This window comes from Anabrus simplex, chromosome 1, assembly GCF_040414725.1.
Source record: "Anabrus simplex isolate iqAnaSimp1 chromosome 1, ASM4041472v1, whole genome shotgun sequence".
Lineage (NCBI taxonomy): Eukaryota > Metazoa > Arthropoda > Insecta > Orthoptera > Tettigoniidae > Anabrus > Anabrus simplex.
In genome coordinates, this window is record NC_090265.1 from 1,186,624,350 (window position 1) to 1,186,648,114 (window position 23,765).

Sequence of the window (23,765 nt, forward strand, 5' to 3'; positions counted from 1 at the left end):
TTCCCTAAAAGTTTTCTGGTTGAGGTACGAATCAATCAATCAATCAATCAATCAATACTGATCTGCATTTAGGGCAGTCGCCCAGGTGGCAGATTCCCTATCTGTTGTTTACCTCTCACTTGGTAAGTTATTCCAATCCCGAACCCGAACCCCAAAATAATAATAATAATAAGTCCATCGGAATTAGGAAATATCCCACTGGAATGGTAAAGTTAAAACAATTACCCAGCAACAAAAGTACAACAAGCAATTCCATGGAAAGAAAATACAAGAACTGCTACTAGCTTAACATTCTAACATTATTATATTGCAAAGTCACGGAAAAGCACAGTAGGTACTGAAGAGTATAGTGACCAGGAGCAGTGCTACTATGAATTTATGATTCTTCTAATCTCCAGCAATAGGGAGAGTTAAGCCAAAATAAGTCACGCAGCCCCGTGGGTGCGAGGAATCTTACAAAGACTTGTAAACAGGAGTGTTGCAGCTCTTTTAAGAAAGGCGAATTTCATGAAAGTTCTAAAAGGAATGTTATGTTAACAAATAGGATAAACCGCTGAGGAAACGGATATTAACAAGCATGATTTAATGTTGAGGCCAAGGCGGTCACGTTGTGGTATAAAAGGGACCAGCCCAGTGAACAGAGAGGGCAGACGACATGTAGCTCTGCCGCACCGCGCTCTTGAGGAGACTCATCTGTGTATAAGTATGGTTGACCTATTCATTGAAGATTTACAAGACCAGTAATGAAGTAATAATTAGTCTTGGTCGTTAAGAGTGATAACGCGTCAAGTAGAACGCGAGTAAGGAATAGTCGTCCGTGGTTTTCCCTGCCTCTATCAAGAAGTTTGTTTCAATTGAATATACTTCTGTAAATATTTCAATTATAAGACAATGTATAAACGTAAAAGGTGAATAGTCGCTTCTCACTTAGTATCCACCGATATCTACCCTCATACTCCGAAATACCGGGCGAGTTAGCCGTGCGGTTAGGGGCGCGAAGCTGTGAGCTCGAATCCGGCAGATAGTGGGTTCGAATCCCACTGTCGGCAGCCCTGAAGATGGTTTTCCGTGGTTTCTCATTTTCACACCGGGCAAATGCTGGGGCTGTAACTTAATTAAGACCACGGCCGCTTGCTTCTATTTCCTAGGCCTTTCCTCTCCCATCGTCGTCATAAGACCAACCTGTTTCGGTGCAACGTAAAAGAAATAGCAAAAAAAAAAAGAACTCCGAAACGGTAACTTACGATTTAAAGATATGTACCATTTCAGCTTTCTTTCCCGCATTAAACTTTCGGTAGGAAAGTATACAGTAGAGCTCCGGGTAATTCGATTTCCTGTAGTTCGATGTTCCGTGTAATTGGAGCAAAGTAAACTTTTTACAGAATACAGTAAAATCCTGTTTGTTTCTGACGTGTTCAGTATTTTGCTTACAGTGTGCACACACACACACACACACACACACACACACACACACACACACACACACACACACACACACCGCTACTACGGATTGACAATTGAACACCTTGATACATTTAGGCTGATTTTTGAGAAGTCTGAATACTGTTTCTTTGTTGGTTCCTGCACTAATTTAGGTCATGAGGCCGTTAGGTTTATGACTTCTGCCCGAGGAATAAACCCCATCGAGCGTCAGCTGCCACTATAATTAAATCAGTGGCAGACTGACCATTATTGCAAACAGTAATGTGCGCACCTGTACATTACACCTAGCCTCCTAGTCCGATGTTTAAGTTGATGAAATGATGATCAGTGCACCCGCTGAAGATAGTAGCCTGTACCAGTGGATGATCCACACCGAGTGATAGGCAGTGCTAAACGCGGCATTGCATAATATCGAGCAGCAAGCAGAATCTCCGCGACTGACACTACGCTTCTATATGGTGTGATACCGTGCTTAGCCTGTTCGAGTCCCGTTGGTAGAAAAATTTCACTGTCATAATGTTAGGGTAGGAGAGTTGGTGGTATACAATTTGTAATCACTAGATTGTGTTCCAAAAGAATGGGTTCAATTAAAAACCTCATAGCAGTGTTCATATAAAGTAAGGCCCTTTTTATGGTGATTCGTCCATCGCATGTGAACAGACCTCTTGGTGTTATTCCGCATGACTAGGCTATGTGCCGACACCAAGTTTTAACCCTCTCCCTACCTCATTATCACCACCACCACCACCACCACACGCTAGGGCGCACATGTTACCCATGGATGTCAACTGAAAAGACCTGAACCAGGCCTTCCGGAGGCCACATAACATCAATTATCACTGGTTCGATATTGCTGCTCTATGTTGAAACAAACGGCTCGGGACCAAAATAGTATATTCATATTTCTTTCAAACGTGGTAATATTAGTCTACACCTGAAACATGTTTGTACTGTAATTTTTAACCTTTCCGAACTCATTAATTTATTCATGCACTACCCTACTACTACTACTATCGTTCGTATTTCCATGCAACTCGAGATTTTTGTAATGCGAGGCTGCGTCATCTCCATTCAGCTAGAATTACTAGGGTTCTACTGTACTCCCTATGACCAGAGGAAATCAAACTGTACTATCTTGTAACGCATCTTATGGCACATAGCCATAAAGGTGAAGCTAGGAACACTAAATAACATAACAACTAGCTCATGCGATCCTTACAGTACTTCAGGCAACCCAAGAGGATTTGTCAATCAAATGACCTTCAGAAACGGAAGTGGAAAGGGGGAAGAAAGTAACAGGTTTTTCCATTGTAATTCGTGAACATAGCTGCGAGACTTCCAGTTTTAGGTGAAATTCGAAGAACAGGAACAGATTTTCATTCAAAAATCCCATATAATTAGACGGGATTTGCACGCTGGACACCGTTTGAACGCTCATATACACACTGTTACGGTCTATAGTGTGACGACCTTCTTAGCGGTATTGATGGGCTTTCTCTGCCATGTTTGCTGCCTATCTTACCACGCTGCTCGTTAATCAACCTAATGGCTATATTAACTCAGTATCAACATCTATACAAGAAATACAATCTTTGATGATACCTGGAATAGAAACCAGAGCTCTTCTGCCTCTAAGGCTGAGAGGCTATGCTTACAATAATAATAATAATAATAATAATAATAATAATAATAATAATAATAATAATAATAATAATAATAATAATGGCTTTACGTCCCATTAACTACTTTACGATTTTCGGAGACGCCGAGGTGCCCGAAATTAGTCCCACGGGAGTTTATTTTACTTGTCAGTAAATCTACCGATAGACTACGCGGCTGACGTATCTGAGCACCTTCAAATACCATCGTACTGAGCCAGGATCGAACCTGCCAAGTTGGAGTCAGAAGGCCTGCACCTCAACCGTCTGAGCCACTCAACCCGGCAGCTCAACAAACAAACCCGTGACGTCCGTCAGAGTCTTGGCCTGCCCTGCCAGACGGCCTGCAGATATGGAGTGCCACATGGTCAGCGGACTACATACTTAGCTGTATTGCCTGGCTTTCTTGACCGAGTCCACTGTCTCTCGCATCAGACAGCTTCTCGCTTGGCCTCACGAGGTGGAGTGAACCTCATTCCAACAATCACTCCAGAATTTAAATCCCTGGACTAATTGAATATAGAACCCGTGGCCTCCCAGTAGAAGTCAGGCACCCTAACCCTACATGACAGGGCTGATCTGTACGCAACTGTATCAATCAAAAGTTTACATACATTTGCGTACACAACGCAGGCTGTAAATGGCGAGAACTCAGGTAGTCAATAAATGTGGAGAAGAGAAATAGTTCTGTGACAATGTCACGTTTGTGTCCGCTTGTAACATAAACAGAAATACATTACACCTTAGTTAACTTACCGGTTTGTTTTGTAAACTGTAAGCTCGCTCAGCTGTGCATGACCTGTCCCGTACAGCACAGGGCCACGGGCCGTTAATCAGCCTAATGAAATACTATTGATGACCCTGGTCTAACAAATAGTGCTGTTGACGCTTTCCGATTGCTAGAGTGCTCTCTTGGGTCTTGCTATTGTGTAGCTAGTGGAAATGAGGCCACCACAACCGACCAACTAAATGTGGATCTACTTTGGTTTATCCAGCTCCACGACCAAATAGTTAACGTGCTGGATTTTGGTCCAAGGGGTTCCGACTTCACTTCGCGGCCGGGTTTGGGATTTTAAACTTCGTTGGTTAATTCCTCTCAGTCGATCACTGGGTGTGATTCGAATTCATTATACCAGGTGTATGCATAAGTTTTTCCGGGTTTTTTGGTAAGGAAAACAAGTAATTTTCAAGGAAAATTGTTGTATTCAATATATTGACCATCGGCTTCTACACACTTCACCCATCTTTATGAATACCATGCCAGAAAATCTGCTTGTCTTTTGCGGCAAACTATTTGTCGAGCCTTTCCATCTGGGGCCGATGACTTAGGTGTTAGGCCCCTTTAAACGACAAGCAACATTATCATCATCATTTTACAACTTCTTCATAATTTCTGAAGTGCAGCTCTGCCAGCGAAGATGCGAAGAGGTGATAGTCAGATGGCGCCCGGTCGGGGAAGTACGGCGGGTGGGGAAGGATGTCCCATCCAAGCGATTTCAAGGTATCTTTCACTGGTTTTGCTGTGTAAGACGGCACATTGTCGTGTAACAAATCACATTGCCATGTTTTCTGGTACATTCCGGTCGTCTTTCGGTCAGTAGGTGATTTAAATTAATCATTTGTTGGCGATTGAGTTTGAGTTGGGTCATCATCCCGTAACGCCTGCAATTGCTCGTCTTCGCACTTTTATGGCCTACCATAGGGCACTGGCTTTCACATTAAAATCACCTCGTTTAAATTGTCGAAACCATGTCCCACATGTTCTAATCGATGGAGTGTGTTCACCATATGTTTCTGCTAGCAAAAGATGACTTTCCACAGTCTTTCTCTTTCGATTAAACACGAAAAGCAACGCATGCCGCAAATGTTCTTTTTCAGGCACAATCGTCGACATGATCACTGAAGGATACAACACAGACGCTAGTATTTGGCGGACACAACTTGTGTGTGTTGGTAGGTTAATATCAGACGAACAAACTGACTTATGTGTCAAACTCATGCGCTGCGTACTGTTCGCTGGCACCATTCCTTAGTGAAACCGGAAGAGACTTCTGCATACACCTGGTAGGCAGGACCCATACTCGCAGACGCGTAGGTCGCCTAATGCGTCAATTTGCAAGACCACCGGGCTGAGTGGCTCAGACGGTTGAGACTCTAGCCTTCTGACCCCAACTTGGCAGGTTCGATCCTGGCTCACTCCGGTGGTATTTAAAGGTGCTCAAATACGTCAGCCTCGTGTAAGTAGATTTACTGGCACGTAAAAGAAGTCCTGCGGGACGAAATTCCGGCACTCCGGCGTCTCCGAAAACCGTAAAAGTAGTTAGTGGGATGTAAAGCAAATAAGATTATTATTAATAATAATTTGAAAGACCTGCAGCAGGCCTCTACGGAGGCCATCCTTCTCTTGCATTGACCGATACTTTCATTTTTCGAAGTGGCAGATCCCTTCCATTTTTTCCCTCGGATTATTGTCAACAGAGGATGGTTGCCAAGTTGTGCTGTCTTCTAAAACAATGATCACCACCAGCAGCAGCACCATCACCACCACCACCACTTCCCTTTAGGTTTGATTTTGATACCTGGATTTGACGAAAATATAGATCTTTCCTGAATATTTGATCGGAGAGCATCCACCGCCACCCGAAATAACTGGTTGAATGGTTAGTGAAATGGCCTTCGGTTCAGAGGACCCCCGGAAGGGCCGATCATTTTAGCAGTGTCAGGTATTTTTCTCTGTCTCGGGGCTGGGCATTTGTGTTCGTCCCAATACAAATATTTATTTGTGTACAACACATCATACTACCGACCACCACATACACTCGCAATAATGAATACATTCCTCCACATAGGACTGGAGCTGTAAAACTGGGTTTAATCTACATATACTCCCGACCACAAGTGACTAGGAAAAGGCTAAGAAGAAACGGTACGCATGAATCTCACCCAGGACATCACAGAAGAGGCGTTTTCTCGAATGCCAGTTCATCTCCAAGCGAATGTGAGGTTGATACCTGACAAATAGGCCTCTGCTACTTCGTTTCATACTCTAACGCCAATAATCCCTATATTTATAAAACTAAACGCCTGTATTGGCGTCCCGTTATAACTCGAAAATCTCTGAACGGATTGTTATGCGGTTTATGCTGTTACCTAGATGATTTCTAAAGGAAAAAATATCCACAAACTAATAACGCAGGGATTCTTTTTATTTTATTTGCTTTACGTCCCGCCGACACAGGTAGGTCTTATGGCGACGATGGGACAGGAAAGGCCTAGGAATAGACATGAAGCAACCGTGGCCTTAATTAAGGCACAGCCCCAGCATTTGCCTGGCGTGAAAATGGAAAACCACGGAAAACCATCTTCAAGGCAGCCGGCAGTGGGATTCGAACCCACTATCTCCCGAATGTGAGCTCACATCTGCGAGTAGAGCATACAAAGTACTACAGAAAAGTTCGTGAGACCACATCGTATTTTTGAAAATTCAACCACAATAACAGTTTTTCTGCACCTTCACAATAGAACTCTTGCGCTAGGTACGGAAGAGGACTTTATAACTCGAGAACGATCGAAAAAATATTTATGTAGTTTCCGCTGTTGCCCAGAGGATCTCACAATAAAGATTTTATGCATTAAATAGTGAATCATAACGTAAGGAAGTCGAGCAGCAAATATTTCTGAACAACAACTGGAAGAATATATCGCCACGTGATTTCATTTCTCGGCCTTTTATGCCTAAACCGTTGAAGATATCTACAAACTACGGTATATAAGGATATGAAGACTTAATTAAGTTGTGAAAATGCGAAACCACGGGAAAACATTTTCAGGGCTGCAAACAGTGGTGTTTCAACCACTATCTCTCGAATGCAAACTAACATCTAACGCGCCTTGTAAAATGTCGCTCACAATAACAGTTTGCACGAGGGTTGGAACTTAAACAGTGGCAACACTGCTGTGGAGACGCTATGCAACGGAATCTATAGTAATTGCCACGTAAGGAAATACCCCAGAAAGTAAATATCGCCGCCCGATGCTCTTCTTTTCTCTTTTTTGTAATGGCTGATCACTGCTGCCAACCTGCCTGGTTACATATTAAAATCATCAGACATAACCATAACAAACTAACCTCAATGTAAACACCGATAATGAATGTTTCCCTACCCTAGTAAATGATATAAGATAAGATGAAATAAATCAAGATAATTATGAATATCTCCTCAATGAGGAATTAAGGAAATAAACACACTTTCTCACTTAAATTATCTGTCTTTATTTTGATATACAGTAGGCGTACTATAACCATATTCTTGAAAAGAGGGGCGTGTTAAACGATGCAATTTATTTAATAAGTCTTTGCAGTGTGATTTTCGAAAGTTTCAGACATCCAATGACTTCCCTTTCTTTTGCGCGAATATTTCCTTCTCTCTTCAATACCGGTAACCAGTAAGGAGAGAGATTATTGGGCATATTTTCAGCCTGCAGGCTGGTTATATCTTCAAGCTTATCAGGAAACATATAGGAATACTAATGTGCCAAGCTCCGTGAACGGAATTTAGGTCAGCTTTCAAGTTCACTGCGGATTTGAAAATAATAATGTTATAAGTTCTACTGCCAAAATTTCGTCCCGCAAGAGTTATTTCATGTACCGGTAGATCTAGACATGAGACTGACGTATTTGAGCACTTTCATCATTTCACACAAACTATGTTATTAAATGCATTTTCCGAACATGCCACAATCCTACTTACCTGGTATTAGCCAAATAGATTTACAATCCCACAGAAAAAGAAAATATGCTTTAAATATTCTCGCAAATGTATCACTAGTGACTTTAACGGCGATGCGGTGGCAACACGCACTTCACGCTAGAGCAGTGATTGAACGTTGCCAACGTGCCAGATTAACGGTAAATGTAAGACGTCGTATCGGCAAGTAGGGTCCCTAAACTGTATGGTTACCGACACTGAAAAAGACCCAACAGCAAGAAAAGTAACCATAAATCAATATCTTAATATTACAGGGGAGAAAGGGTAAGGTTGCACCCTTAGGGTACGTCGTTACACGGAGAGGACTATAATATTGCCGCTAATAGCACACGTTGGTTACATACCTCCCTTACCTCAGAGCAAATCTACTCGCCCTTCCCACATCACCTGCGTGCGCACAAACGAGAAAAACACAGTCACTTCTGAGCTAGCGGTCTAACGTAACATTGTCACTATGTTTTCCAAACAGGAACAACGCAGTTTGATCAAGATTGAATGTGCCAGAGGTCGTACAGCACGACAGTGTCATCAAGGTCTTCAAGAGGCTTGCGGGGAATCTGCATTGCCTTACAGAACAGTGGCACGTTGGGTAAAAGCCTTCAGCGATGGTCGGCAAACTGTGGCGGACATTTATCGGGCAGGTCGTCCTACGTGCGAAGAAGAAATGCATGCTCTTGCTGCGGTACTGGACAGTGATCGAAACCAGACGATTCTTGAGCATTCACTTCAGAACTGTTGCACAGAATCGACAGGCAGTAGACCGCCCCATTCGTACCATCAACAGAACAGGCTCTGTTAAAGATATACTATGACTTCCACATCGCTGGCAACGGGTTATACACAACGCTGGTGACAACACTGAATGACAGTAAAGGTTGCTAACATGTAACTCTTTTGTATCTGTTGTAAATAAATAGTTGTCACTATTTAAGTTCCAACCTTCGTATGTTTTTAATCAATAGAAACACTGTTCTTGATATGGAAAGGGAATTCCTGAGGCAGGCGTCGAGCTGACTAAGCCATTATAACTTTAGAACAGCTGGACAGATTTTATGCTGTTTTCACTGATGCCTAAATAATTTCCGAACAAAGATTTTTCATGTAATAATATTGAACTATAATTAATTGAAGTAATCCGAGCAATAACTGTTTATGACAAAGAACTCGGGGAAAGTTACGGCACACGAAGAATACCTCGGCTTACGCTGCCTATACCATCAAAATTGCATACGTAGAAATTGTAAGGCAAAAATATTCTACAAACATGTCCCTGGGACACAATACCTGTCCCTAATAGCTCTACTACTAAACTTTTGTCATTCCTGCCCTAAAGGGGGAGTGGGCCTCCTAGACGGTGACGCCGACTCTCAGACCAGGAGATTTGTATCGCAGAAGGTGAGAGGGTTGGCGGCCGTGGCCTATGCTAGGAACTGTCCCGGCATTCGCCTTTGGTGCAGGAGAACAGGCAACGTTGGGGACCAGCCTCTCTCCGTTTCCCGAATACAGAGGCGTACAGCCACGGCAGTGTCATCACCACCGCTCCTCTGGTCGGTTGGTCGGTCGGAGTGCAGAGCTGTCGTACCGGTCATAGGATAGTCATTTTTGCGAATCGACTTTAACGATATTAGTGATTGCAGTAGTGGATACGAATGTGAAAGATATTAGCAGGTACTATTCAGGCCATGTTTCGGCATAATTCTTACTAGCCAGAAGGTGCTCCCATAATAGCTTTGCATCCGTAACGGTATGAATGTAAGGGTTGTCCTACGTGGAAACCTGGCTAATGGAGACTGATCCTTACTACTTAGCCGCACGTGTTCAAGTTCGATGAACTTTTGTTCATATTTATTTACTTTACTTTAAGATTTATTGTTCGGGTGTTCCGGTATATATATGATAATGCTGTGTGTTGACACTTAGTTTAATTTTTCAGGATTTACACTACGAATACGGTTTCGATTCGTCAGTTGTTAAAATATTTTATTTTCATTTTTCGTTATTGATATTATTTATGTGAAACGTTGAGCTACCGATCAATTGTAGTTTGGTTTAATGGGACAAGTGTAGGTAGACAGATTTGTAATTTTAGTCGTAGTTATAGAAAATTGGAAAGATTTTCTTTCAATTTTTTTAAATGTGTTGACTTGTATTTTAACCAATTTTAACGACGTAATTGTTTCATAACCTGAAAGTTGGTTGAGTAAGTACATTTTCAAGTGATTTATCATTTTTACTTAACTTCTTCTAAATGCATAACGAATGAATGTTTTCCTGCATTTCGCTATTTTGTTCCTTCAGAACGATGTAACGTAAGATCGCATCGGATCAAGTGTTATTGGTTCCTTTCGAAAGGTGATGCATGTTTCAGCATCCGGATTCCTCTGTAACTAAAGAGTGTCATGAGATGACAATACATGGTGGAATTTTATTTTTGATTGTGACAATTGCTGTTAACTTTTAATGAATACCATGCTTTCAGGTAATTTTCGCAACCTATCCAAAGAAACTGATAGGGGATTTGGTTCGATTCAAGATCCATTCGGGGGGGGGGGGAGGTGTTCCAATATCCGATAGGATAGTCGACTGGTGGATAACCTTAATCAAGTGTAAATCTGGAATTCTACTTGTTGAAGGTCAGATTTTCCAGGGATCGTGTGGATTAAACCTCGGTTATCGTTTGGAACAATGGTGCCCGATTTTCAAGTTTTATTCTCTTTTTCTGGTTTTTTGCTGTCCATGAATTTTACACTACGTTTTTATCTTTGAAATACAATAATAAACAATGCCAATAAAACTTTACCACTCACGTAATGCATTGTGACTGCGTTAAAACATGTTGTGAAAATTTTAAGTGACTTTTCTTGCCAATTTAATTAATAAATTATTGTGATTTACATTGAATAAACATTTTAGGTAAGAAAATTTTTGCTCCTCATTTGAAGTAGTTATGCTCTCCTCTGAAATCTATCGTTTGGTCGGTGAAGTGACAGAAAAAACTCGTAACGATCCCAAGATCCAAGAGTACGATATTGCTCTATTGAAGCAGCCGAGGCAGACGGAGCGGATGGAAATCTGGCCGCCATAGTCGAATGAGAATAAAAATTATAAAAATCGCATTTCCGTCGACTGATTTGATTGATTGTTTCATTTATTATTATTATTATTATTATTATTATTATTATTATTATTATTATTATTATTATTATTATTATTATTATTATTACTATTATTATTATTTCGAATAGACGTACTTGGGATCACGCTTACTGAACCATCCGGTTTTCCCTCGGTTTATGTCCTCGTTACTTTCCGTCAGCCACGTGGTACGGACATTGTTTCTTCAGAATAAAGGCAGTAAGTCAGTCGGTTGGGAGACAATCTTGCCACGTGAACGTAGAAAGATACCCCCGCCCCCCTTTTCATGCACACTCATAGTCACATTATCTGAGAGTAGAGTTCTGAATTGTGACGTCTCCGTATCCCTCATCTTTCTCAGAATTCTTCACTCAGTAGCCTACCGGGCTTCCAGACGAATGACGGTAGTGTAGTATTTCAGCTTCAGATTGCGTAGCAGGCATCGCTTGTTGAAGACGTTTCGAACCGAGCAAGTGGCCCCGTGGTTTTGGTCACGTAGTTAACAGCTTGCATTTTGAAGACAGTGGGTTCGAACCCCACTGTCGGCAGCCCTGAAGATTTTCCGTGGTTTTCCATTTTCACACCAGGCAGATGCTGGGGCTGTACATTAATTAAGGCTAGGATCGATTCCTTCCCATTCCTAGCCTTTTCCTATCCCATCTTCGTCATAAGACCTATCTGTGTCGGTATGAAGAAAAGCAGATTTTAAAAAAAGAAAAGGAAAAAATGTTCAGAGACAATCAGTAGGCCAGCTTCTAAATTCTCGCGGTGAGGGCTGTTTTCCCTGACACACTGGGTTCGACCCAGTCACAAATGTACTTAAATTTCTCTACTTGTTTGATTATTATTATTATTATTATTATTATTATTATTATTATTATTATTACAGCCGAACATGTCCGGCCCCACGGTGTAGGGGGGAACGCATCCGTCTGTCACCCGGCGGGCCCGGTTTCGATTCCCGGCCGGGTTAGGGGTTTTTAATTGTAAATGATTAATATCCCTGTCCTGGGGACTGGGTGCTTGTGTCGTCCTTGACGTTCCTTTCCTCACATGCAACACTATACACTTCTGCAATTTCCGAAATACATGCAGGTTGCAAGTAGGGGCAAAATATTTTTCTAGGTCGACGCCCCGAACAAATAGCATTAAGAAAACAGTCGAACTTAATTGAAGGAACCGACTATCAAATTATTCAAGATTTTAAAGTAGGCAAAGCACATTGACATACTGACACAATAAACAGACACTGATACCCGCGATGTACTGTAAACACAGTAATTTTCCACTGCACTGTACAAAATTTCGCACTTTTAAAACAGATGCAGGTGCCTGAAGTACAGTAGTGGTGGCTACGTTGAAGCGGTGTAAGATTCATTCAACTGCCCGAGTGAATCGTAACCCAACAACGGCGAGCTCTCGGCACACGAATCAGCAGGTCGCAGCTGACAGCACAGTGTGGAGCACTCGCGAATCTGCGAGATACAACACAAGGTTCATTATCGGGACACAACGGGAAGCCGGACTTTCGCTGCGGGCGAGACGTAAAGAGCCATGGCTCTCTTAAAGAATCGTGTGCTAGCGTCTATATAATGGAATCTCTTTCTCAGCTCAGCTGAAAGTAATACTTAGTGAAGAAGTTTCCAAGATAATGTTCCTGAATATAAACCTGAAATAATTCCTGTCGCGCATCATCATGCAACCTGTTATTTCTTCCTTCCCACTCCAAGCGTTTTCCTACCCCATCGTCGCCATAAGACCTGTGTGTGTCGGTGCGATGTAAAGCAGATTTTTAAAAAAAGATGAAAACTAGCAAGTGGCCATGTGATTAGGGTCACGCAGCTGTGAGCTTACATTCGTGTGATACTGGGTTCGAACCCCACTGTCGGCAGCCCTGAAGATTGTTTTCCACGGTTTCTCATTTTCACACCAGACAAATACTGAGACTGTACCTTAATTAAGGCCACGTCCAATTCCTTCCTACTCCTAGCCCTTTCCTATCCCATCATCGCCGCAAGACCTATGAGTGTCGGTGAGACGTAAAGCAAAGTTCTAAAAAAGTACGCAACATTTCTAACAAGTGTGGAAAACTACATGTTGGCTTATAAAATTATTATTATTATAACTTACGCAATGTTTATACCTCTAACTTAATAAGCAAGTATCAACGTATCCGACAAGTAATTTTGGCGTGGATTTCATTTTTAACCGACTTGTTTTAAATAAATATGCACCGTACAGTTGATGGAAATGTTATAGTGGGGGGAGGGGGGGAGCTTTCCAACATGAGAACTTTATGCGGACAAATAACTGAATTCTGAAAGCAAGACAGCATGCTTAGGAAAGCACTTCATAAAATGAAGACCAGATTGTAGCAGTGCACATTGAATGTCGTTGCTCTCCTATAATTAGACAGATGCAACACGAACGATGCCTCTAATGTATCGCATCATTGTATCAAGTCAATAAAGTGAATGGAATCCAATGAATCGAAACAGTAAAATTAATGTAATATTCCATCACTAAAGTACTGTACACAATGAAGACAATTACTTGTAGTGGGAAGGGAGAGAGAGGGGATGGGACTGTTTCCTAGTCTTTAACAAATAGTCTTGAATAACTTGCATTTCTTTCGAAATCTTTTCAATGCCAGTACTCTAGCTCACGATATACAGGTATCGCAGGCTACATTCCATAACTTCGCCACACGATACCGTTGGGTGTTACTTAGAATTATAAAGAAACTGACTTAAAAGATTTTTATATTGTATAATAATGTGAAGGGACTTCGCGAATAGTTCAAATTGTTCACACTTTCTACTTAAAATCGTTCAAACTGTTCAGCATTTTGATTTAAAATTGTTCGAATTAATCAAGTTTGACTGTATTCACAGAAATGAAAGAAAATGTTTGGATTATTGGTGCCATTAATTTACCCTGTAGAACGTTTTGAAAAGTGGAGAATATTTTATGACTCCTGCGAAATCCCTCCGTACTTGGATCAAAAACTTAAAATCAAGTATATGTCCGAAGAACGTCTGATGATCCGGGTGTGAGGTAATCACGTAGAACTGAGAGTGCACACTTCCTAATCCGTTGTCTGCAAGTCTATCATGAAGCTAGAAATACACGTACGTAACTAATTTAGCATTGGATTAAAGCTCATCCAGGCTGCTTTAAAACAATAACGCATTAGAGCAAGCCAGTAAGCCTGCGTTATTAACCAAACAGTGGGATTATAGTTGGAACCATTAGTACTCTCCCCAGTCACTCGCTCTCTAGATCATTATTTAAAAACCGCAGGCCCGTTCCATTCCAGTCACCCCACATACTGTAGTTACTGACTGAGACGGAAATACCAAATCGAATGCATGGGGAAATGTTTACAGATTCAGTCCAATTGAGGAATTTATCCGACACCCATTCAGCACATACCACACGAGAAGAGCAGAATAAACAGAACTTGCAATGGAAATAGCTGTTTACCGTGACTTGACACTATTCAAGACTCGTAAAATAGTATTGATTAACTTCTAGAACTCTATTCTCTACGTAAAATAATGATTTCATTTTAGAACGAGAGAATTTCCTGTTAAATAATAATAACAACTATGTGGAGGCACTAGAATGGAACAGGAGTGCGGATTTTTATTATTATTATTATTATTATTATTATTATTATTATTATTATTATTATTATTATTATTCACATGCGAACAGAGTGGTTCAGCAGTCCTTTACATTTTTCAGTTTAAAAGAAGTAACTCATCAGACATGGCTAGTCCTTAAAGTCTACATTGCTCTACTTTCTACCTACCTGTCAGCAACGTAAAACGAACAAACCTACCACAGAAAAAAGAATTATATGCAATATTCACGCCTAGTTGAAAGAAACATTCTACGAACATACTATTTATTGCGTGTTGTCTTAATACAAGAACCACTAATACGATGAAGTTAAAAGATTTCCCAAGTCTCCTGTTGTGATAGAACCTAAATGAGCATTACGGCATGAGGAATAACACAGAAATTAAATGTCTAGGTGGAAGGGGAATTCATAAATAGCGCTAGCAAGGAGTGTATCATCATTGTGGATGAATGGATAAGGTACGTGCAAGGTCTTTGTCAAAGCCACTTTCTGTGGATAAAAGGACACAGTGGAATAAGATACAATGAAGTTGTCGATCATCTCGCGAAAGGAAGTACACTCAGTGGCATGTTTCAAGGGATACAGCTTCCATATGACTTTATTCCGCTAGTCAAGCGAAGAGCCTATACCCAGTGGAAAGATGAATGGGCAAGAACTCGTCACCAGAATAGATGCGATTAAAGAATCAAGTGGATAGAAAGTGCAAGGTAGCTAAGGAAGACTGGCTGAAAGAGAAGTGCAAGAATGTCGAAGGTTGTATGGGCCTAGGGAAGGTTGATGCTGCATACAGGAAAATCAAGGAAAACTTTGGAGAAAGGAAATCTAGGTGTATGAATATTAAGAGCTCAGATGGAAAGCCACTTCTAGGGAAAGAAGACAAACCAGAAAGATGGCAGGAACATATCCAACAGTTATATCAAGGTGAGGATGTAGATAATTTGGTTCTGGAACAAGAAGAGGCTGTTGATGCTGATGAAATGGGAGACCCAATTTTGAGGTCAGAGTTTGACAGAGCTGTGAGCGACCTAAATAGGAACAAGGCACCTGGAATTGACGACATTCCCTCTGAATTACTGACTGACTTAGGAGAAACCAGCATGGCAAGGCTATTCCATTTAGTGTGTAAGATGTATGAGACAGGAGAAGTCCCATCCGATTTTCGGCAGAATGTTGTTATACCTATTCCCAAGAAAGCCGGTGCTGACAGGTGTGAAAACTATCGCACCATTAGTTTAGTATCTCATTCCTGCAAAATATTAACACGTGTTATTTACAGAAGAATGGAAAAACAAGTTGAAGCTGAGTTGGGAGAAGATCAATTTGGCTTCAGAATAAATGTAGGAACACGTGAAGCAATCCTGACTTTACGTCTGATCTTAGAGGATCGAATCAAGAAGGACAAGCCCACGTACATGGCATTCGTAGATCTAGAAAAAGCATTCAATAACGTTGATTGGACCATGCTATTTAAGATTCTGAAGGTGATTGGGATCAGATACCGAGAACGAAGAATTATCTACAATCTGTATAAAAATCAGTCTGCAGTGATAAGAATCGAGGGCTTTGAAAAAGTCCAGAAAGGAGTGTGGCAAGGCTGCAGTTTGTCCCCCCTCCTCTTCAATGTTTACATAGAACAGGCAGTAAATGAAATCAAAGAGGAATTTGGAAAGGGAATTACAATCCAAGGACAGGAAATCAAAACCTTGAGATTTGCCGATGATATTGTTATTTTATCTGAGACTGCAGAAGATTTCGAGAAGCTGCTGAATGGTATGGACTAAGTCTCGGGTAAGGAGTACAAGATGAAAATAAAAAAGTCCAAAACAAAAGTAATGGAGTGCAGTCGAACGAAGGCAGGTGATGCAGGAAATATTAAATTAGTAAATGAAGTCTTAAAGGAAGTAGATGAATATTGTTACTTGGGTAGTAAAATAACTAACGATGGCAGAAGTAAGGAGGACATAAAATGCAGATTAGCACAAGCAAGGAAGAGCTTTCTTAAGAAAAGAAATTTGCTCAATTCAAACATTGATATAGAAATTAGAAAGATGTTTTGAAGACTTTCGTGTGGAGCGTGGCATTGTATGGAAGTGAAACATGAACGATAAGTAGCTCAGAAAGAAAGAGAATAGAAGCTTTTGAAATGTGGTGTTATAGAAGAATGCTGAAGGTGAGATGGATAGATCGAATCACAAATGAAGAGATACTGAATCGAATTGGGGAAAGGAGATCGATTTGGCTAAATTTGACGAGAAGGAAAGAATGATAGGACACATCTTAAGACACCCAGGACTTGTTCAGTTGGTTTTTGAAGGAAGTGTAGGTGGTAAGAACGGTAGGGGTAGACCAAGGTTTGAATATGACAAGCAGATTAGAGCAGATGTAGGATGCAGTAGTTACATAGAAATGAAAAGTTTAGCACAAGATAGGGTGGCATGGAGAGCTGCATCAAACAAGTCTGTGGACTGATGACTCAAACAGCAACATGTCATTTAACGTTTGTTATTCAAGTCTCCGTGAACTAACTAAGCACCTTAACAACCCTCTATTTCCAACTAGTTCTGTGACCCCGTTTCGTTCTCCTTCTCTTTTTTTAAAACTATCAAATGAGTCCAAGCATCGTCGGCTTGATCTCTCTCTGTCCCTCTTACCCTGCATGCTGGAGTCCAATATTTTCTTAGTAACCTATCCTCCTGTACGGCCCCGCGGTGTAGGGGGCAACGCGTCCGCCTGTCACCCGAGACCCCGGGTTTGATTCCCGGCCGGGTCAGGAGTTTTTAACTGTGATGATTAATATCCCGGGACTGGATGTTTGTGACGTCCTTAATCTTCCTTTCCTCACAAACGACATTCCACACTACCGCCATTCCAATTACACGCAGGTTCATACAATATGGTGCCAGTAGGGAAAAAATATCCACATGGGCCGACGCCCCGAACAAATAGCAATTTAAAAAAAAAAACATCTTCCTCCATTCATCTCACATGTTCTAGAGACCTGTTTATATCACAGCTTTATCCAACCAGTTCACTCCTAACTTGGCCTCCATTTCCTTATTCCGGGAACCCTCCTGCCGCCAATTAGCACAATATCATCACCAATATCTTTTACGTAAAATCTATGATTAATATATACTGAGTCCATCCAACTTCCACTCCCGTGCAGCAGAGTTAGTCTGAAAACAGTTTGGTGTTACGATTTCTTCGTTCGGGAACTTACTTTCTTCTTACAGAATACAGCCGATTGCTTTGTTTTGCTACACCTTGATTCGACTTTGATGATGATGATGATGATGAGCAGAAGAAGAAGATTGTACATTGATTCCTTTGATCGGATGATGGTCAGTAACTAATAGTTTAGCTTTCACAGAAATCCTAAGCATCACTGAAGTTGCGTAGTTTGGTTATAAGGAGTGAGATAGTTCCCTGTTGTTTTCTTCACTGAGTCAGTGCACTTAGAAATGTACATTAAGTACATTATACTGTAGGAGTGCGAAAATAAGTCGTGAAAACATGCATTTCGAGAGTGCGGTGTGGTAAGGTTCGTTTTCCTTTACACGTAAACATAGGAAAATGAACACAATGAGAATTGTTCTGATGGACTGTATATCCTTTGCTGAGTAACCGTTTCCCGGCTAATTCCTTTTTCCATTCTCGGTTGAACTTTTCTAAGACGCAGTTGAAGAGATCTAAGGATATTTCATCACCATGTCTGACGCCAGTTTTAATTAAAAGCTCTTTGGATAGTTCTTCCATGAATATTACTTTTTAATGTGTTTGTGTTAGAGTTTGCTTGAACAATTCCACTTCTTTGCAACCCACTCCAAATTCTATCAAGGTGTCAAACAATACTTCACGGTCGACCGAGTCATAGGCTTTCTTAAAGTCAACGAAGACCACTACCAGGTCCTTTGAGATGTAATTTTCCAATACCCTTTTCAAGTACCAAAATTGCTCATCGCAGGACCTTCCTTTCCTGAATTCACCTTGATATTCGCCAAGTTGATGATATACTTGCTTTACTAGCCTAGCCTGCAGTGCTTTGGAGAGTACCTTGTAAGTATGAGGTGTGATAGAAATGCCAAGATAATTGTTGAAGTCAGTTCTATAACCATTTTTGTGTAGAGGATGAATCAGTGCTGTTGTCCATTCACTAGGTATTACTCCAGATTCCCAGATCTTTTCCATCTCTAGATTTAGGATAATAATGGTTATTTCTCCTCCACATTTCAACATTTCTGCTGTGATTGAGTCTTCTTCAGTTCCTCAATCATCCTCCGAAGCTCATCAAGAGTAGGAGGAGCTAAAACGTTGTTTCTTTGCTCTGCAATTATTCTCGGCCATTTTTCTCTGGGTTTTTCGCTTTTAAGCAGGGTCTTGAAGTACTTGGCTAGGATCTTACATTTTCCTTTATTGTTCACTGCCAGTTTCCCATCGTCTCTCTTGAAGTTCAAACATGGTGGCTGATAGCCATTTACATGCTTCTTGAAGATCCTGTAAAAATGTCTGCTGTTTCTTTTGAATTCAGACTCAATGTTCTTCATTTCGTCTGTAATTTTGTCTCATTTGGCGTTACGGAAGCTTTTTGCAGTCTGCTTCCACACTTCTTTGTATTCTGAGAGCTTATCTTTTGCTTTGTCTGTGTACCGTATTTGAAAGGCCATTGCTCTTTAGTCGACTGTCTGATTACAGTCTACAATCCGCCATGAATGTTTACGCCTCCTTAGTAAGGGTGCAACTACTTTTGCAGTATTTGCCATTTTTTCATGGATATCATATCAAGTCTCTGTTTTTCTTTGCTGTAACAGTTCTTAAAAAGTAGCTTTGTGCTGATTTAGCTTATCCGTGTCAATCTTCATAACTTTAATCAGGCAGCTTTTTCCTTATTTAATGGTACAAGTCTAATTTTCATGCGGGTCGTCATTCATAATTTCTCTAATATTCCGTTTCAATATTGCGACGTGGTCAAACTGAAATTCGCCAAGATCTTCTCGTGAGAGCCCCAAGAGTCCTTTTTCCTGGGATGTCTTGAAATTTTTTTTATTTCGTGTGGCTATTTCTAGCCGAGTGCAGCCCTTGTAAGGCAGACCCTCCGATGAGGGTGGGCGGCATCTGCCATGTGTAGGTAACTGCGTGTTAATGTGGTGGAGGATAGTGTTATGTGTGGTGTGTGAGTTGCAGGGATGTTGGGGACTGCACAAACACCCAGCCCCCGGGCCATTGGAATTAACCAATGAAGGTTAAAATCCCCGACCCGACCGGGAATCGAACCCGGGACCCTCTGAACCGAAGGCCAGTACGCTGACCATTCAGCCAACGAGTCGGACTTTTGAAATGAGTACACATATGTTTAAGACCGAAGGCATCACAAACGTCACTAAGTCTAATGCCATTTTTATTTGTTCCATTGTGGGCAGGGTAGTTACCAACGATGTTCCTAAATCATCGTTCCTTCCCAATTCACGCGTTGAAATCACCCATTAAAATTTTAACATTGCCAGAAGGGTTTTTTATTTCGCTTACTAGCTGGTCCCAGAAGACGGTCCACTTTTTCAGGGTTTCTTGGATTGTCTTCGTTTATGGGTGCGTCGGCGCTGAAGAAATAATTATACCTTTTGTTTTAACATTTGAATGTTAAGACAGAGAATCTGTTTGAAGGGGAGCTGAAGTCTGTAATGGAGTCAATTACTATTTGTTTGTGAACAGAGAATGCTGTTCCGAGTTGCTGTGGATTTTTCCAATCTTTTTCCCAGGCTTTCCTCTGAATATTCTGTAATTACCTGAATCAAACGTATTTGAATTTGTGAATCGTGTATCCTGTAACACAAGTATCAGTATTCTCTGTTTTTCCACCTCGTCTAGAGTTCGTTTTGATTTCTCGGTCTGACTGTTTCTTTGCTCGTAAATTAGACCTGTTTACATTGACTCTTACATCAGTTTCATTTATATTACTTAAAAGATTTCCAGATGGCTCCGACTCTATCTTGCATGTTGGTACAGGCTCCCCAGAATCCGAAGGTCTGTGTGCGCCGCCTAAAGTGACGGTGGGATTCCCGTTGCCGGTTATCACCTGGGGTATTTCTTTCCGAAAGTGTTTCCATCATGCATAATTGTTACTTTACAGAATATTTGGGAGGACAGATATTTCTGTCCAATGTTAGAACTACGGTTGTAAGCCGCAGAACCGATTCTTCCGCCCCCTCTGCCGTTGGGAATTTACCTCTTCCGCCATCGAGGCCGTTCACTTATGTATATGTTCCCTTTCAACCATTAGGACGCGCCATGTCGGGGTTGAGGATCCCCATATGATTATTATTATTATTATTATTATTATTATTATTATCAGATGCGAAAAAGACCAGAAAACTGATCACGCAAAGCTCACTTAGAAATTGTGCATTTCCTTCTTTACCAGGCAGCCTTCAGTTTTTCCCTCATCGTGGTTCTTCGTTCTTCTGTCCACTTATTATTATTATTATTATTTATTATTATTATTATTTCTTCGCTTGTTGAGCTAAGAAGCGCGACTGAACTTATTTAGCTCATGTCTTTGCCTTTTTCTTCTCCCAAAATCTCTTCACCTTCTCACTGTGGCTCTTCTTGCGATCTTCTGACCAGGTTTTGTTGGTGGTAGTGCTTGGATGGTGTGTAAAGTGATGATGGTTGACTAATTTTCTGAACGTAGATCAGTCTAACACAATGTCATCTGTGATGCCTATTTCCTGAAGATCTTTTTCTAATTGGAGCAGCCATTTTTTTTTCATTGATAGGGCAAGGTTCAGAATTCTTTTGGTCAATCTCTGATTACTCATTCTGAGAATATGTCCATAACATTTCAAACGTGTTTTCCTAAATGTGTGAGATTTTCTCTGAATTTTGGTACAGGTCATGAGATTTCCTTATCATCCGAATTCCCCCTGCAAGACTGGTTCAAAAATTTCCCTTAAGATTTTTCTTTATTGTTTTTCTACGTCTTTAATCAATGATCTGCTCACAATGTTCAGTGTTTCAGATGCATATAATGCTTCAGTCTTGATTACAATGGTATAATGTCTTAATTTTGCATTTCTGGATATAGATTTTTTTATTATATCTGCTCCAAATGAGTCTATGCTCTTTGTAGTTTAGAGACCACATCTTTGTTTGCTTCTCCCAGGTATTTGGTATATTTTGCCATATTGGGTTTTCATTAGTTCTCCATCCAGGTACCGAAGAGATCCTTATATGTAGTTAGTTTTCTGATATGAGATCTGTAATCCTGTTCTGGATGCAATTTCATGGAGATTTTCAATGGATGCAATCGCTTCCTGTCTGTTATTGGATGACACTGCTAAGTCATCAGCGAAGGCCAAACATTGTAAATTAATTTTGTTTTCACATAATCTGCCAAGGGTTATTCCTTTAACTTCTTCTTCCCAAGTCATAATAAACTTTCCCAAAACAACATTAAACAATAAATGGGACAATGCATCTCCTTGTCGGACACCTGTTTTAACACCGAATGGTTCAGACGATTCCCATAAGAATTTAACCTTGGAAGTGATGCCTGTTAGTGTTCGCATGATTAATTCTCTTGTTTTTCTGTCTACTTTGTATTCGTCCAGTATACGGAAAAGTGTCTGTCTATCTATAGAATCACATGCCTTTTTAAGTCCACAAAAGTAATCACCGTTTGCGTGATTTTACGAATTTGTAGTATGGTCTTGAGGTTTAGAATCTGTTCTGCGCACGACCTGCCTTTCCTGAGCCATGCCCGATATTCTCCAACCATATGATCTGTTTGCATTTCAAGTCTCTTGAGTAGGAATTTTGAAATAATTTTGCAGGTAACTGGTAGGAGGGAAATATCTCTGTAGTTATTTATGTCAGTTTTACTCCTTTCTTATGTAATGGGTGAATTATTGCACACTTCCAGTCCTCAGGAATTGTTTTACTGGTCCAGATATCTGTAAAAAATTTATGGATTTTCTGAGCGAGATTCCTGCAAGCTAGTTTCCACATTTCGGCAGTTATACCATCTTCTCCTGGAGCTTTGTTGTTTCTAACGCATGTATTATTTGTTGAACAACTTCTACTGTTGGAGGCTCTGAATCTGGATTTTGTTCTGATGTTTCAAAAGTGAGGTGGTCACTAGGAGGTTCGCAATTTAAGTCTTTGAAATGATCTGCCAAAAGTTGACAGTTTTCTTCATTATTTGTTTCTAAATCCCCATCCGGGCTATATAACTCGTCAGTTCTTCCTCAAAAGTTCTGTAAAAGTGACTAGTATTTTTTTTTCTTGAACTCTTGCTCAATTTCTGCCAGTCTGATCTGACCATAGTGACGTTTTTCTGATCTTATAATCTTTGATGTCTCCTTCTGGCTTTTAATGAAGCTATGCCACTTCTCTGTGGATTTCTGTGAATTCCAATCTTTCCATGCTTTCATGCGGAGTTCTAACGCCTTATCACAGGTATCGTTCCACCACTGATGTTTACTTTTCCTCGGTGGCATGTTAGTGCACTTGGATGCTTTTACAAGTTCGTCTTTACGTTCTGACCAAGTAATATCATTTTTCTCGGAGATATTGGCTAAGAAAGAGCTTGAGTTTTGCTTCAGAATCTTTGGGTCGATTCGTGGGTTTCACCGTGATCTACATTTGAGTCTGTTAGATTGAAACCACTTTAATTAGAGATACGTGGTGATCAGAATCGACGATACACTTCTTGACTTTTACATTCATGACCTTCTGGTTTCTCTTTGTAATAGCCACATGGTCTATCTCAAATTCTCCTAAATGGATGTTCGGGTACCGCCAGGTTGTTTCCTTCTGCAGGTGTGCTAGAAAATGAGTTGACAGTTTCAGATCAAAGGTCTCACAGGAGTTGATTAATCTTTCTCCATTTTTATTCGTTCCTTTATGGGTAGAGTAGAGTCCTACGGTGGCTTTGTACTTCTTTTCTTTCCCTGTTTGTGCATTGAAATCTCCTATTAAAATTTTGACATGATGTTTAGGATTTTGGGCTACTGTTTCTTTTAGAAGTTCCCAGAATTCTTCCACCTTTTCTGGGTCTTTTTGGTTATAACTATTTGTAGCTGCATGAGCATTGATTAGTGAATAGGCTTTGTTTCC